Genomic DNA, 17,879 nt, shown 5'->3' with positions numbered 1-17,879 from the left:
GTTAGCTATTTATTCCTTATTTAACATTGCTGAAAACTGTGATAAGGTAGCATTCATTAATTTACTATTGAAAATGACCAGATTTAAAATATTGTACTTCCATGGTGCATGCTGCAGCCATTGCCTATGTGTATGTATGATTACGTTCCTGTATTAACAACAAAACTCTAATATAATATTTTGCTTAGATTAGGTACATTATTTAATACATTAATACTTCATGATAGGTCTCCGTATCACCTCTGACATGTTGCTACCAACATTGTGATCACAACCCCTTGTAGGAATGTTTTATGACAATTAATGTAATAACTGATGTCATCGGTGATGTCATAAGTGACATTTGAGATGTCATCTTTGATGTCCTGGGTGTTAGTGATAGCAGTGCACTGTGGTGGTGCGAGTTATGGTTGCTTAGCTTACCAAACCGCCGGATTTATGCGGTTTTTCAGTTTTACTTTAAACCATGACGTCCCATCAACAAAGTTTTTCACTGAATTTCATAGGTTTTTATTAGTGCAACTTAACCATAATGTCTCTTTAACAAAGTTTTTTTCACAAAATGTGATAGGTTTGTATTCGTGCAACTTAACCATAACATCCCTTTAACAAAGTTTTTTTTCACTGAATTGTATGGCTTTATGCCAGTGCACCCTAATTTGCTACAACTTCCTAATATAATTTTTACCTTAAATAATAATATTTATTCCAAATATAGCCACATTTTCGACCGATGTACAAAGTTTTAAATGAAAACTGTGGCATTCCTGACCTAGCAACATTTTTAATACTTAGGTACACTTTTTGCAACTTTTTCCACTGTTTTTGTGATTGCCGATGTTCGCGAACGTCTGTCATCCCTGTGGACTTTCCAGACAGTGTCACGTTACCTCTCACGTTCTGCATGATGATGTGTTTGTGAACGTGTTTGCACTTTGTGAATGGGTCCGTGCTTTGCAAACAGTTTGAAACTGCATTTCCATCTGATCTAGGAAGTTTGATACTTAAAATGTACCGTTGCACAGCTCCAACACCTATATTTACTGATTATCCATTTGCAAACACGGACACAGCACATGCTTGGACGAATATTAGCAGAACCGGTATTTATCTTCAAAAATTGCATCAGCTATTGCCATCCCTCCCCAGGAGCCACCACCACAACACTGTCCCCTACGTTAGATTTAATGCAGACCCAACAACTCCTCCTGTTCACCTGTCCCCACCCCCTCATAGCTTTGATTGCTGCCCTACCCGTATGTCCCTCCCCACCTTACTTCTTGGCATCAAAAACACCCAAGGAACCACCTTTCTATTAGTAGGTAGAATCAATAAGATTCTCCAATAGTTCCCATTAGCCTTGTCTACTATGCTAATGGAAATAATGGACAACAGTATACTAGAGAAAAAGAACAAAAAACAGAAACAATTTCTGGTCCAAAATACTTTTCTGTAGCTTACAAAAAGGATCATAATCGGTGGCTCTTTATTACTATCCATGGTCTCTGCAATCCCCTCTCTAGGCCAAGCTTTATTAAAACAAAAACTGATTGCACGCGCACACCATTGCACTAGGCAGCCCTTCTACCCTTTTTACTGTTATGTTTGTACCACTCCCTCATTGCCTGCTTTGAAACAGTCACTCATAAATCCACCAATTAGTTACAAAAATTCTACAGTTAACCCTATGAGCATACTACGCTTCCACACACCAACTTCCAGTTGAAAATGTACAAATATTTTCCATATGCATTTCCCTTGCATATCCAAGAACATTTTACACACTGTTGCTGTAAATGATCATATGCATTGTGCAGTAAAAGAAGTGTATGAATGGAAAGAGGAGTAGGGATCACTAAGTGCTCATAGAAGCCCAGAAGGAAAGTACCAAGACATGCCAAAGTGGGAGGCCACTAAATACCTGCTGGGGCAAAGGATTCCCAATGGTGTGGCACACAGCCGCCAGGCGGTACACCCGCAAGGGCATTGCTGATGCTGTACTGGTGTCATCTAGATATAGGGCCTGGAACCTGTGAGGTTTACGGGAGACCAAGCCACCAGTGTCAGTGTTATGAGTTAGCAAGGTCGGGATTAAGTAAAATAGGAACACAAAAGCACAGTTTTGAGAAGTTTTGGGAACTGAAGGTAGACCACCTCAACTAGTGTGTCTGTGTTGCTGTGGCCCATGGAACTCTGGGTGTTCCTGTAAATACCCAAATGTTCTCTTATCCAGGCATGCTCTTCCCCCTTCACTTAGACCCTTTTACACAGGCAGCCGGGGAGGCAAAAGAGGCTCGGGGGGATCTTTCTTATACCACCTCCACGAGTGGCTTCAAGTAGCAACTGTCTTCCTCTGGTCCGCAGAGCCACCTGGTCAGCTCAACCCGCTCTTCAATGGTGACTTCATAACATACCACCTTTTCCTAAGCTTCCCACCCCGTTATCGGTGTTCCTTGGCATTACTAAGGGAGTTTCCTTCAAAAAAATCTTATCTTCTGTGTCAAGCACTTGGATGTTTTACTCACTTCTTGGTTACTGTATTTATCTAGAGGGTGATTCCATAACATGAGCACATATAGGGGCCATTTCAGCCAATGCACTTGTTCCTTCCACATAATACCAGTCATAAAGGCAGATGGAGAAAGGGCCATCTATTTCTCTCAGAGGAGACTATCGGCTGCATTTATTTCCTGGGCGGTACTTGAGACACAAATAGCCAAGGAGAGAATCTCAGTCTGTTGGTAAACTGTTCAGTATCAGAGCTGTTTGTTTTGTTTCTAAAGATTTCTCCCTTAGGCACATAGAACTTTATTCAAATATGAAAGATCTTAGGGGTCTCTGGTGGTTGTTATTGGTGTGTCCTCGGATTGTGATGGAATCATTCTGAATTGTGAAATATCCCCTCAAGAATGCCCTCCTTTTTATTACATGAAGTTGTTCAATCAAAGTTAAATACCTGACAGACAATTTGTAAATGGGTCTTGATGCTGTCTCCAATGTTCCCTAGGCTCCCAAGTGGGTTCTGATACCCACTTGAAGTTGGTAAACAAAGATCCTATGTATTCTACCACCAGATATGATTATTTAATATAATGGGGGAGCTGTGGGGACTGTACTGGATTAATCATCACTGTCCTTTTGTGTTCTTCTACAGAATCATTTTAACATGTATCTGCAAACATGTGGCTGTCCACTAGTTGCTGCAGGAGATTTTGGAGTATCATACCTGGGCGGTTATTCCTGACCGATGATTTCTCAAGGTTCATGGGTCTGAAATGTGATCCAAATTAAAGTTTCCTTTATGGAGTCAACCACAAAAGGATCTTTTTACTTTGAAAAATTAGGAAAGGTTGACAGAATCTCTCCTGATCACTTTATGAGGTTGGGCAAGGATGCAGGGTTGTATCCCAGGAGGTTTATGGGTGCTAAGTGAGAGTCCCTCTTCTGTTAGCGGTCTCCATTTCAAAATATTTTTTCACAGTAATGACAGATTGTTTGGTCTTTGTGGTCTTCCCCTCATTTCCATTATTCAGAGGAGCAGGCTAATCCAGCCCCTGATTTACCAACTCCCTTAACCCTGGTACCGGATGTGTATTTGAGATCAAGACTTCTCTAATGGGGTTTCTGAAACCTTGATTCTGGGTTGACTAGTAATGATATGATATGATATGATATGGCATTTATAACGCACCTATACACAAGTGTTTCAAGGCGCGAAATAGATACATCCAGCCTTTTAGATATAAAGGTTACTGATATCTCTCTTTGAGCCAATCATTTGTTCTATGTCAGGTGATTGACTGATACATTCAGAATATATTGGTGGAAACTTCGGGTACAGGCTTTGTCTTTCCACGTATCACAACACATGTTACTGTGGGTGAAGTGTAGAACACACAACACCCAAGAATGCAGTTCAACACCTTTATATCTAATGTAGAAGTGTTTGGATGATTGCCTGTGGGTGACTTGGGAAGTATATTAGAAAGAGATGGCCAATGTTGCTGTCCCATGAAAATAGTAAACAGGATGGGAAGAAACCAAAAGTCATTGTGGGAATGATTCCCAAAGCCTGTGGACCAAATAAGATCCAATGCACACATACTTATCATATGGGTTACGCTTAACCTTCCATATTGACCTTAGGAGGTATGGGTTTTATGTGCTCATTCATAGACTATGTATTCCCATTGGTTACACAAGAGAGATAGGGCTTTGCATATCAGTGTCTGAATAGAGGTATGCAAAATGAATGTGAATATCTAATCTAAGAGACTCTAGCATATTAGTCCAACGCCCTAGTCTTCAAAATACAGTTCCATGGATATAGACTCCTGCTGGCTATCTCGAGGTGACCCATAATCACAGGGTGTTCCTAGTGCCTAAGCATGCTTTTGTAACTCTACCCTGAGTTGCTGCATGATCCAGATATTTTCCTTGGGTTGCTTCTTGACTCAGGTATTCCCTTTGTGTGCACTTTGACTCACGTATCCTCCTCAGGGTGCTCACAAGCTCCTTTGAGGTAGACAAGACCGACACCCATCAGCAGATACTAATGATTGTACCTTTTTGTATGGGTAACCCAACTGCTCACTGTCAGGATTTCCTCCACCTCCGTCAAAGGGTATTGTTAGACTGAAATTATACCCCCCAGCAGTCAAGATATGCATTCCTTGACACAAGACTGCAAGAGGCTTCTGAAGTGTTTCTACCCGTTCCGGTTCTCTACCTGCAGCCAAGATGTTGGTGACAGCCCACAGTAGGATAACAAAGAAGTCCTCCAAGATCTAGCAACAGCCACAGACAGCCTCTTGGTAACTTGCTTTCCTTCCTGTCCCTTTATTGACAGGGACCAGGTTTTCACACACCTTTCCTCTATGCTCTTCTTGTATTCTCTCCTCCTTATCTTCCACTCTGGGTCGCCTTCCTAACTCCCACCCTATTCCCCACCTTCTCCCTCTTTTTGTACTGTTTGACTAGTTCTAATTGGCGTACAAAGGCTTGTGATTCGTGGGCTCTCTTGCCTTTTAGCCATGGGTCATAGGAATATTCTGGGCTTATTAAGTCCACCTCCACCCCATGTGTTTTTCCCCTTTTTATGTGTGCTCATGTGCCATATTTGTCTTTATTTCCGTGACCTCCAATGGCCTGTTTAGAATAGAGAGCACAGACAGAGGGCTTAATGTATACTGCTGCCATCCTTAGTTCAGACCAGCCTGGTTTCCATTAAGCGCTGCAACCTGGTTTGCTGTCTCTTTGGCTCTGGTTTGTCAATTCATCTTCAGCATTCCTGCCTCTGAGCAGCTCTAGCAACACCAGCTCTTTCCCTTGTTTGTGTGAATCGTGGTAATAGAGCGATGAGTACATGCTCATCTCTCTATTACTTAGGAGTTAGGAGTGATAGTCTCCTAAGGTCTATCACCTTAGGAGACCTCAACTTGGGCTACAATGACCCGGAAGACCATCCCGCTAGCACCATAGCCAACACTCTCACTGAATTAGGCTTCATGCAAAGATGCATGTTACCAACACATTCGAAAGGCAGAACACTTGACTGGGTGGCCGACTACAATTGCCTAGCGAATATCACAAATATCTCACCTCTAGCCTGGACTGACCACCACTTGGTATAATTCATGCTCTCCACCGACAGACCTCCACCTCCGTCTACTATTAAGGCCCCACCCACTCTCACCAGAAACAAGAAAAACATGACAGCAGAAAGACTTATCCCAAATCTACTCCACACTCTCAACACACTGCCCGACAACCTGGACCCTGAGTCCCTGGTTGAAGAATATAACAAGATTATGGCCACTTCGCTGGACCACATTGCCCCCCTTAAACTCAGATCCAGTAAACCGAAAACGCACCTCAACAAATGGTACACACCATTCCTCAAAAACCTAAGGCAGCAAAAAAGAAACTGCGAGGCCATTTGGAAAAAATCCCCGTCAGACTCAAACAAACTCAAACTCTCCAAACTAGCTGCACTTTACAAAAAAGAAATCTACTTGACCAAACGAACTTCATTTGACTCTCGTATATCCCAAGCTAAATCCAACACGAAATAACTCTTTTCAATCCTCAAAGAAATAGAAACCCCTATAGCACCCCTTTACACCTGCACCAAAGATAAAAGCTGGTGCACAGAAATTGAAAATGCCCTAGCAAATAAGATTGTGACTCTTCAAAATAAAATCTCCAGCAAAAGAGCCTCCTTGAATGACACCCTCAACTCAAACATTCCCGATAAGATCATGGCCATTGATCTAGCCCGTTTCCAGTTCTCTAAAGTCAACATATTGGAAGTTGAACAACTTATCTTATCTCTGAAACCATCCAATTGCCAGGGAGATCTGTGCCCTGCACAGCTCATTAAAGATGCTGCCCGTGACCTCTCCCCTTTCATTACAAAACTGATTAATGCCTCCTTCGTTACTGGTTCCATCCCTACTAACCTAAAACACTCCTGGGTACTCCCACTATTGAAAAAACCTACTCTTGACCCAGCCATACCCACAAATTACCGACCCATAACGACCATTCCCTTTCTACTAAATATTTTGGACAAGGTTGCCTATGTACAAATACAGAAGCACTTGGAAGAACACAACCTTCTAGGATCTAGACAATCTGGGTTCCACCCCCAACACGGGACCGAAACCGCCCTCATTGACTTGAAAGCGCAGATTGATTCGCTCAGAGACAATGGGCAAGCTGCCCTACTCCTTCTCCTTGACCTATCGGCCGCTTTCAATTTGGTCGATCATTCTGTCTTATGCTCACACCTCTACACTTCAGCTCACTTTTCCACGGAGGCCATCACCTGGATCACATCCTTCCTTAACGGCAGGACTATAAGGGTCTTCTCGCCCACTGCTGCTGCAGACCCCATACCCATCACTTGTGGCATTCCTCAGGGCTCCTGTGTCTCCCCCACACTATACAACATATTTACCAAGCCCCTTTTCGATGATTTGGATCATCTCGGTATCACCTACACTAACTATGCAGATGATACTCAGATCCTCCTTCCGCTTTCTGGAGATTATGGAAAGGATTTGGCCTTGTTAAATAGGGTGTACATCATCATCCAGGCATGGATGGCCACTTATGGACTATGCCTGAATGATGATAAAACAGAACTTATCATCTTAGGTACCACACTCAGTATAAAGAAACTAGGCCCGGCCTACAATTCCTTCATGATTCACGGAAACAACATCAAAGTCGGACAGGAGGTCAAAACATTGGGATTCTATCTAGACTCCAACTTTTCCCTGAAAAGACAAATGAGCTCCCTTGCATCTTCCATGGCTTATACGTGCAAATTAATCCGCGCAGCTAAACCCTTCCTGTCGGGCTATAGCTGCCTGACACTCGCCAGAGCTCTCATATTGTCTCGCCTCGACTATTGCAATGCCCTTTACCTGGGATCCACCAAGGCCACCACCAGTAAATTGCAAACCCTTCAGAACAATGCTCTCAGAGCAGCCCTGGGCATCTTCAGAAGAGAACACATCACAAGATTCAGCCAAAAGAATAATTGGCTCTCTACTAGAGATAAAATTCTATTAAAAACGGCATCACTTACACACGTCTCTTAACAATGCCGCCCCAACTTACCTGATCAACAGATTCCACCGACAGTCCTCATTAAGACCCACTAGAACTGCATACAAAAACTGTCTATCTGTTCCCTATTACAAACGGGCCACCATAGGGGGCAACAGCTTCCCTGTAAAAGCTGCCAAGCTGTGGAATTCCCTGCCTCCAAACCTTAGAGTAGACCTGCCCTATCAGAACTTCCGCTCCCTGGTAGTCTCCTGGCTGAAATTGGAGACCCACTAGGACAACAATGTGCCCAGCGCTACCTGCACAAACTGTAACCACGTGTGCCTTTTTGCATACCTGTATATAATGGCCTGTTGGCCTTCTACTGATTTGTATATAACATTGGTGTACCTTATTCTTGTATTATGCATACTCTGTGTACTGTAACTAAGCCTTGAAAATTCTTGTAAATGCTGCGCCCTCATACCCCCGGCTACACTCGCGTATTATAAATGATAAAACAAACAAACAAACAAACATGCTGTCACTTTCCTGCTCCACTATGCACCATTAAAATGAGTCAGTTTGAAAACATCCCTTTAACTTCCTTTTTTCAATGGTACAACTAAATCTGTCTTTCTTGTTTGTGATCATTGAAGCCCTGCTGTTCTTGAACATACCTTCACGCTGTCTCCGGGCACGCTCTGTCCTCTTCACTTTAAATCACATATTTAGCAGGCCGGTTTAGGCGTGAGAGGCGCTGGGGGATCCGCCATATACCACAACCAGGGGCTGCTTTGCATAGCGAGTGGTTTCCCCTGAACCCCAGAGCCTCCAGTCCCTCCTCAACTTGATCCTCGATGGTGAATTCATCCATTCAGACATTACAGCATGTACATGTCTAAGTTGCCGAGGATTCAGAATCAGGAATAAAGGATCATGTAAACCTTTGATCAAATTCCAGCATTACTCTCGCGTTGGATAGGTTCCACTGATACTTTCCATTCTGAATAAAGCTGTCTGGGAGAAAAGCTTATTGTGTCAAAAGATAACTCCACCAAAGTACTTACGTGCATAGATACTGAGATTTGTTCTGAGTAAGCAACGGTTCAATGTACCTAATCCAGAGTGCACACAACAGGATTGCCAAATTACCAAATACAGTGCCTCATTACAAGTTTGATGGTAAATTCGATTATCCTTACCAGCACTCAATTCTGCCAACTTACTACATGATCGGGATAAGGGATAAGAGTGGTTTAATTCCCCATTTTTCACCTTAAAACTCCTTACGGAATTTTGCAGATTTACCACACGGGGTAATTCCAACATGGTAAATCCACTACCATCTTAAGCACTTTTGGGGCCCTGGGCATGGACATCTTTGGGGCCACCCTCCACCAAGCCAAAGGAATTAAGTGATAAGAATATCTGGTTGCTGCACCCATCTCCCCTACACCCCTCGTCGTGATCACAATCTATAAGTTGATATGGTGCCTCGAAGCATGCAAAAGTAAGCATGTTTACTCCCTTTAGGTCCCCTTTACCACTTAATTCTTGCTTTATTCAGAATGATAAACAAGTAGCATTTGAAGGCCAACATTAGCAGTCTACAAAGAGGTTACTTATGTTCTAGTATAGATACGAGAGACTTTTTATCAATAACATCCAGCAAGTAATGCAGCGTGTAGTATTAATGCAGAACCATTTGTAAAAGGTACATGTAAACATTCTTGTTATAATTGAAAAAGTTGATTTATCAACTAAAACAATTGTCTACATTTTTTTTAAAAAGGTACATGAAACCCAGAACAGACAGAGACACACATTAGCTGCCTCACAGAATGCAAACGGGCTCAAGCATGGATACAGGAGACCAATTGGAAGGAAGGAGAAAGCAACACATAGCATTGCATGGATAGTGGATGCAGATTAGAAGCCAACAGGAAGGCGTTTGTATTCAGACAGACTGAGATTAGAAGTGGGACATGGTTCACAAATAGTGCTGCAATTAGAGCTCAAAGGAACAAATGCCTGTGGTGTGCAATATATCAATGCTCACTAGTATAGTGGAAGCAACACTATAGCTAGTGAAACCATGAGTGAGCCTTTTTTGAAGATCATACCCTGAGAAGGATATCACTCTGAAGGGCTTAGAATTTTGAAAGGTTTGGGGACTGACAATTTTCAGAGGTTAGGCAATACAAGATTAAATGAGATGCCCAGGATCATACATTGGTTAAGGGGTGAAGCTGGGATTTGTGCCAACTCTGCAATTTCTACATTTAGGAACTTCTTTTTCCAGTTTTTACCATGAACTAAAATAATCTCATTTTATAAAACTGGCTTGGAAAGTACACAAATCACATTACGAAACATGATAAATTGTTTAAACAAAATGTTATAGAAGGGTGTTATGTAAAATGGGAATGATTCTAGCTTCGTTCTCTCCATCATCAAGGGAAGTAAGTACCAGCATACCAATCAATGTGATTTAACAGATTTAATCTGGGTTTGTCTTTTAATGCTTTAAATACTTCCAAAACACTGGCTTGTGAAATTGTCATTTATTAACGTGTAGAAAAACCTTTGACTTTTACAAAAAAGCAAACCGTTTTTTGGGTCAAATGAGCAGACCTTAAAATATGCTTGCTGGAGGCCCATAACATATGGTCCTCTCTGTTCTGTCTACCACCCCGTTCCACTCAAATGGCCTCCATAAGACGAAAGATCAAGTAATGGGCTAAACAATGCCACCAGCAGGTGAGAAGGCACACCTCACAGAAGACAGCATAGTGATGTAAGACATATTAGATGATTTGATCAGGATCACTGTACCGTCTGCTGGCAAATCCAGGATATATGCATAAATGCTTTGGTTCCACAGTCTTGAATTTGGATACTTATTCACCTATTGGACTAAGAGTTTATGCTCATCATTGCAGGTGATTCCCTACGTTTTACAACACCCCACCTGAACAAGCCAATTTCTAGACCTTCATCATACGATGACATGTTAGTTTGTATAGCAACACCTATCTGGTGCAGGTACATTGCTGATAATAGCACCTTTTGTGCTGCAAAACCAAATGCATATGCAGGCACGTTTATAACTTCAGTCATAGGAAAGGCTCAGCCAGACCTGCTGGAATGTGCTAATCTAACCTTGCATATAAACACATGCCTCTGCAATGAGTGCTTAACACACTGAGCTAACTTCTGAACTATCAATATGCATTAGACCTTTGGCTATTGCACATGATCAACATAATTCCCACAGGAAGGAAGGAATGCCACAAGTGCTGTGCAGTCGTGAGCACACTGACTATGTATATACCCCAGTGAACACGGACAGCATTACATGTTGAATTGCTCATGGCAGAACAACAGACAGGCAATAGGTTTAGAGCCTCAGCAGCACAGCATCAAATATCCTGACATGTGTTGTTTAAGTCTGGTGATAAATGGAATCTTACTTATTTAGATCAAGCAGCCTTGTGGGGGCCCCCTCCAAGTTGGGGGCCCAGGGCAAGTGCCCCTTTTGCCCTCCCATAAAAACGTCTCTGGGTAAATCCACTGATTCCTGGCCTTGAAGCGAATGATTTACCTGCAGCATCTTGCTGGGGGATAAATCAACCACTTTAGGGTTAAATGTAAAATTCAGCAGTGTGGTACGGGTGGCAGCAATCAATTACTGCTTAGAAATATTGTGACATGTAATTACGGACCTGTTTACAAGGGCCTTACATTTGAAACTAAATCGAATGTTTAAGTTTAGCCTATTATGTGATAGTCTCTTGTGTCTTATTGAGACATGTGTGCTCTAAAGTGGCATATGCCCGTGCATGCATAGCCTGTATTTATTACGGCTGACATTCCCATGCTTTGCTACATTTATACAAAATGACTTCTGACCTTTTTATATCTTCTTGACGTTACCCGATAATGTGCATCATTATTAAACATTTCCTCAGACTCTGGTGCACGATAGTCATCTTGCCACTACTTAATGCAAAGCGTTCTTCTGTTCCCTATGTAAGGTAGTGATTTCCTCAAAGCTGGCTTCGTGGTTTTTCCATTGTAATGATGAATACCTTCTTGTAATCGCCCGTACCTTCAAAAATGGCTGCTGTTCAGACGGACATACTTCTCTTGAGAACACTCTGGAAAATGAGCAGCAATTCTTGACTGCTACTCCAAAGGATAATATAAAATGACCCTTTAAGATCTGTGATGTTAGAGGCATTCACTCAACTCTCCTCCCCGAGCGAATATCTGGGAACAATGGGGGTAATTCATAGATTTCAGTGCAGAGGCAGCGTACGCGAGCAGCGCCGAGAGGGATCGTGCGCCAGCGTGCACCAGCCGTGTGCGCTAAACAGCATTCTGGCGCACCGTGTATTCATGGAATTCCCAAGTCAAAAAGAGCCCTGGCGCAGAGAACATCCCGCAGTGCCAGTTACGCCCCCAAGAACGCCCCTCCCGCAAGGAAAAGCCATCAAAATCCCCAATCCAGCGCAAAGGGCTGCGCAAACCCTGGACCAGTTTACAGGGCCGCTACACAGCAAACGCCGAACGGGGAACGTGTATTCCTGGGGTGCGCTGGAAGTATCACACGCGGTAGGGCCTGTGCGAGTGGGGTACGTGTATTACTGGAGTTCGCGGGGAGTTTCACACGCGATTGGCCCTGTGCGAGCAGGGTACGTGTATTTGGGTGCTACGCGGGGAGTTTCACACGTGGTAGGCCCTCTGCGAGTGGGGTACGTGTATTTCAGGGGAGCGCGGGAATTTTCACACGCGGTAGGCACTGTACGAGCGGGGTACGTGGATTTTGGTGGTGTGCAGGAAGTTTCACACGCGATTGGCCCTGTGCGAGCGGGGTGCGTGTATTACTGGGGTTCGCAGGGAGTTTCACACGCGATTGGCCCTGTGCGAGCAGGGTACATGTATTTGGGTGGTAGGCGGGGAGTTTCACACGCAGTAGGCCCTGTGCGAGCGTGGTACGTGTATTTCAGGGGTGCGCACGAAGTTTCACACGCGATTGGCTCTGTGCGAGCGGGGTATGTGTATTACTGGGGTTCGCGGGGAGTTTCACATGCGATTGGGCCTGTGCGAGCAGGGTACGTGTATTTGGGTGGTACCCGGGGAGTTTCACACACGGTAGGCCCTGTGCGCGCGGGGTACGTGTATTTTGGGGGTGCGCCGGAAGTTTCACACGTAATTTCGCTGTCAGAGCGGGGTACGTGTATCCAGTATGGTGCGCGGGGAGTCCCACATGTGAATTGGCAGTGTGGGTCCTCCCAGGTGTGCCCTCAACCCCCTCCACGGGCCTTGCAGGCAGCCCACACTACAGGGGACTACCCTGCACCCCTGGTCATGTCCCGCAGGCAGCCCATCCACCATGCGCATGCCCCCAGCCAGGCCACATGTCACCTTGCACTAGTGATCACCAACTCATGTCCCCCTGCACTCCCACCCACCCAGCATTGAGGGGCACCTGCCAGCAGGCCCCCACTCATGTCCCACTCATGTCCCCCTGCATCCACTCCCACCCAACATTGAGGGGCACCTGCCAGCAGGCCCCACTCATGTCCCCCTGCACTCCCAACCTCAGCATTGAGGGGCACCTGCCAGCAGGCCCCCACTCATGTCACACTCATGTCCCCCTGCACCCCCATCCCCCAGCATTGAGGGGCACCTGTCAGCAGGCCCCCACTCATGTTCCACTCATGACCCCTGCACCCCCATCCCCCAGCATTGAGGTGCACCTGCCAGCAGGCCCCCACTCATGTCCCCCTGCACCCCCAACCTCCAGCATTGAGGGGCACCGGCCAGCAGGCCCCACTCATGTTCCACTCATGTCCCCCTGCACCCCCCAGCAGTGAGGGGCACCTGCCAACAGGCCCCCACTCATGTCCCACTCATGTCCCCCTGCACCCCCACCCCCAGCATTGAGGTGCACCTTCCAGCAGGCCCCCACTCATGTCCCCCTGCACCCCCACCCCCCAGCATTGAGGTGCACCTGCCAGCAGGCCCCCACTCATGTCCCCCTGCACCCCCACCCCCCAGCAATGAGGTGCACCTGCCAGCAGGCCCCCACTCATGTCCCCCTGCACCCCCACCCCCCAGCATTGAGGAGCACCAGCCAGCAGGCCTCCACTCATGTCCCACTCATGTCCCCCTGCACCCCCACCCCCCAGCAGTTAGGGGCACCTGCCAGCAGGCCCCCAACCATGTCCCCCTGCACCCCAACCCACCCAGCATTGAGGGGCACCTGCCAGCAGGCCCCCACTCATGTCCCACTCATGTCCCCCTGCACCCCCACCCCCCAGCAGTGAGGGGCACCTGCCAGCATGCCCCCACTCAGGTCCCACTCATGTCCCCCTTCACCCCCACCCCCCAGCAGTGAGGGGCACCTGCCAGCAGGCACCCACTCATGTCCCCCTGCACCCCCACCCACTCAGCATTGAGGGACACCTGACAGCAGGCTCCCACTCATGTCCCACTCATATCCCCCAGCACCCCACCCCCCAGCATTGAGGGGCACCTGCCAGCAGGCCCCCACTCATGTCGCACTCATGTCCCCCTGCACCCGCACCCCCCAGCATTGAGGTGCACCTGCCAGCAGGCCCCCACTCATGTCCCCCTGCACCCCCACCCCCCAGCATTGAGGGGCACCTGCCAGCAGGCCCCCACTCATGTCCCACTCATGTCCCCCTGCACCCCCACCCACCCAGCATTGAGGGGCACCTGCCAGCAGAACCCCACTCATGTCCCCCTGCACCCGCACCCCCCAGCATTGACGTGCACCTGCCAGCAGGCCCCCACTCATGTCCCCCTGCACCCCCACCCCCCAGCATTGAGGGGCACCTGCCAGCAGGCCCCCACTCATGTCCCACTCAAGTCCCCCTGCACCCCCACCCACCCAGCATTGAGGGGCACCAGCCAGCAGGCCCCTATTCATGTCCCCCTGCACCCCCACCCACCCAGCATTGAGGGGCACCTGCCAGCAGGCCCCCACTCATGTATCCCTGCATCCCACCCACCCAGCATTGCGGGTCACCTGCCAGCAGGTCCCCACTCATGTCCAACTCATGTCCCCCTGCACCCCCACCCCCCAGCATTGAGGGGCACCTGCCAGCAGGCTCCCACTCATGTCCCTCTGCACCCCCACCCCCCAGCATTGAGGGACACCTGCCAGCAGGCCCCCACTCATGTCCCCCTACACCCTCACCCCCCCAGCAGTGAGGGGCACCTGCCAGCATGCCCCCACTCATGTCACACTCATGTCCCCCTGCACCCCCACCCAGCATTGAGGGGCACCTGCCAGCAGGCCCCCACTCATGTCCCACTCATGTCCCCCTGCACCCCCACCCACCAGCATTGAGGTGCACCTGCCAGCAGGCCCCCACTCATGTCCCCCTGCACCCCACCCCCCAGCAGTGAGGGGCACCTGCCAGCAGGCCCCCACTCATGTCCCCCCCCTACATGATATAAAGATTCACAATCATGGCCCACTTCTACACCAAAATACCACAGCACGCCACCCCAGTCCTGAGACGCAATGATTTCCCAATCCACCCCACAATGACATGCCTATCCCAAGACACAAACCAAAAGTCAACTATGTACATCAACACATGTCCGTCATACACACACACTGGTTGGCATTTATTGCGTAAACCCACATTTTCACATGCATGAACCCAATGAGCCAATCACACACATGGAAGTAAAATATCAAAATGTATTATGGACAAAAATAAAGCAATGAAATGAAAGCATAAAAAAATAGCAAACATGAAATGAAAGGCATGTCCAAAAGATGAGTAAATGAAAAGTATAACCAATCCAAAGAAATCCAAAAGAAAAATAGTCCAAACTCTCCCTCCACCAAAGCAAATCCAAAGGAAACGTAAAAAGAAAAATCCATTAATCCATGGTGAAATCCAAAGAAAAAGTACAAATTAATCCATTGTCCAACTATGTACAATCCATTGTCAAAAAGAAAAATCCATCAATCCATGTTCAAATCCAAATGAAAAGTTCAAATAAATCCATTGTCCAACTATGTATAATCCATTGTCAAGGGTCCATGAGCCCAACAAAAGAAATGAAACCTACCTAACAAACTACCTAAGAAAATAACTATATACAAATGTGTGGGCCAAAGTCCAATCACCCCAAATCAAAGGAAAATGAAAATAAACCTAACACTAAAAACTATTTACAATGGCAGCGGGCTAGACCGACGGCTCACTTTTCGATGTCCCGGGCCAGGGCATCATCGAACTCCCGCTCAATGTCCTGGAGGCGGTCCGCTTCCATGGTCCCGAGGGTTCGCAGGGACAATGACATGTTGACATCCAGCTCCCTGCGAATTGCCTTGAGACACTCAGCCCACCTCAGTGCCTTCCGCCCTGACCATTGTGAGCTGTGCCTCTTCCGCCCGCTGCCGCTCCGCATCTATGGCGTGGCCCAACCGCAGCCACACCGAAGACACTTGTAATCCTGGGTCCTCCTGCCCTCAGGCCGATGCCTGCCCCTCTGATGTTGATGGCCCGAGCCATCATGGCTCCCACCTTGTTGCTGCTGCTGCTGTGCCTGTGCCTGTGCCCCTGCTCTTGCTGCCTGCACATCCTCCTCTGGCTGGGGTGCAGTTGTCGTGGTGGCCACCCCTGCTGGACGTCCGACACCCGACTGTGGCAGGGATGTGTCCCCCACCAGCCTGGCCTCTGGGTCAGAGGCAGCTCCACAGGGTACCCAGGTGATAAATGGGTGGGAAGATGGCATGGAGGACGACTGGCACGTAGGGTGTTCAGGTGAGGAGGGGGTCGGAACAAGGTCCAGCAAACGGAGGAATCCAGCCCTAGTGACCAGTCCCAGTAGGTCAACGCGGTCAAAGAGGCATTCGAGATGACGTGTAGTGTCTTCATGAAAACACTGCAGGTCACCTCGCATGCCCCGTTGACGCAACACCATCCCACTCAGGACAGGCTCAACCCAGTCCCGGATAGCCACGTCCGCAGGGAGAGGAAGGCCAGTTGCTGTAAGCAGATCCCTTCCCTGAAAATGGGTCTGGACATCGGCATCCGTGCTGGTGCGGGATGATGCATTCAAAGGATCGGGAACAGGATTACACACAGCCACCTCCGCGGTGGCCTGTGCTGCCTCCTGTCCCTGCACTGCCCCACTAGCACCAGTGGAATCCCCACGTCCAGACCCCGTGTGTGTCCCTTCCACGGCCTCCTCCTCCACCAAACCCCCCATCAACCTGGATGACTCCGTGCCATCTTCCTCCGTCGGACCCTGTGGGGTCTCAGCTGCCCCTTCTGCTGCCGAGGAGTCCACCTCCAACCTCCACCTCTTGGACCTACCCTCGGCAGCTGCGGCCTGGGATGTGGCACCAGACTCCTCACTCCCCGACAAGATGGCAATCTGGGAGGGGAGCCGGGCCTTGCGTCTCCGGCTGGTGATTCGATCCCTGCCGCTCTGCTCCACAACACCCTCTCCGCCCTCTTCATCAGTTGACGCTGCAGACAGGGAGACAGGCATCAGGGCACTGGACAATGGACTGATACACACATGGTAGTTGTACATGAGTGTCAGTGTCAAACTTCAGACATGGCATCACACTCCCCCACACACATGTCATTTCAACTCACACACATGAGCAATTCAACAGCATTATTCCACCAGGCAGCACCATCCATACACAAACAACAGCACGAGCAGCCGAAGGTGAAACTGATGTCACATGAAAGACGGGGAGTGCACAACACATGCACACAGGCCACCACACTTACATGCATGTGTACATCTCCACCAACTGTCGCAGTGATGAGATCGCCATCCATGTCACATCTGCCATTCTGCCTTCTACATGTCAGTGTCACATGCATCCATGTTGCATCACAGTTGCACACTTGTCAAATACACACACATGCACATGTACACAGTGCAGATACATGCAGCTGGAACCACCATCCATGTGTGAGACCACAACCATGCCAATGCACATACACAGTTATTCAAACATGTGTGCTCCCACACCTGCATTTGGCCTGCATGCTTACCAACACATACATCATCCATGTGTCTCACACATGAGAGGACTCACATGTGTCAGCCTCACGCCCCTGTACATACACATCCATACATGGCCATACAAATACACATGTGCAACCTGAACACTACTGGCACACCACAACACGCACAGCGTCCAATCAATATGCATGTACACTTACCGCACGACTCCACACGGGTCTGCCTCTCAAGGACCTGGACGTGGAGCGCTGGGCTTGTGCGTTCTAGGACCCTCA

This window comes from Ambystoma mexicanum, chromosome 6p (assembly GCF_040938575.1).
Source record: "Ambystoma mexicanum isolate Mex_15411 chromosome 6p, UKY_AmexF1_1, whole genome shotgun sequence".
Lineage (NCBI taxonomy): Eukaryota > Metazoa > Chordata > Amphibia > Caudata > Ambystomatidae > Ambystoma > Ambystoma mexicanum.
Note: the sequence above shows the minus strand (reverse complement) of the source record.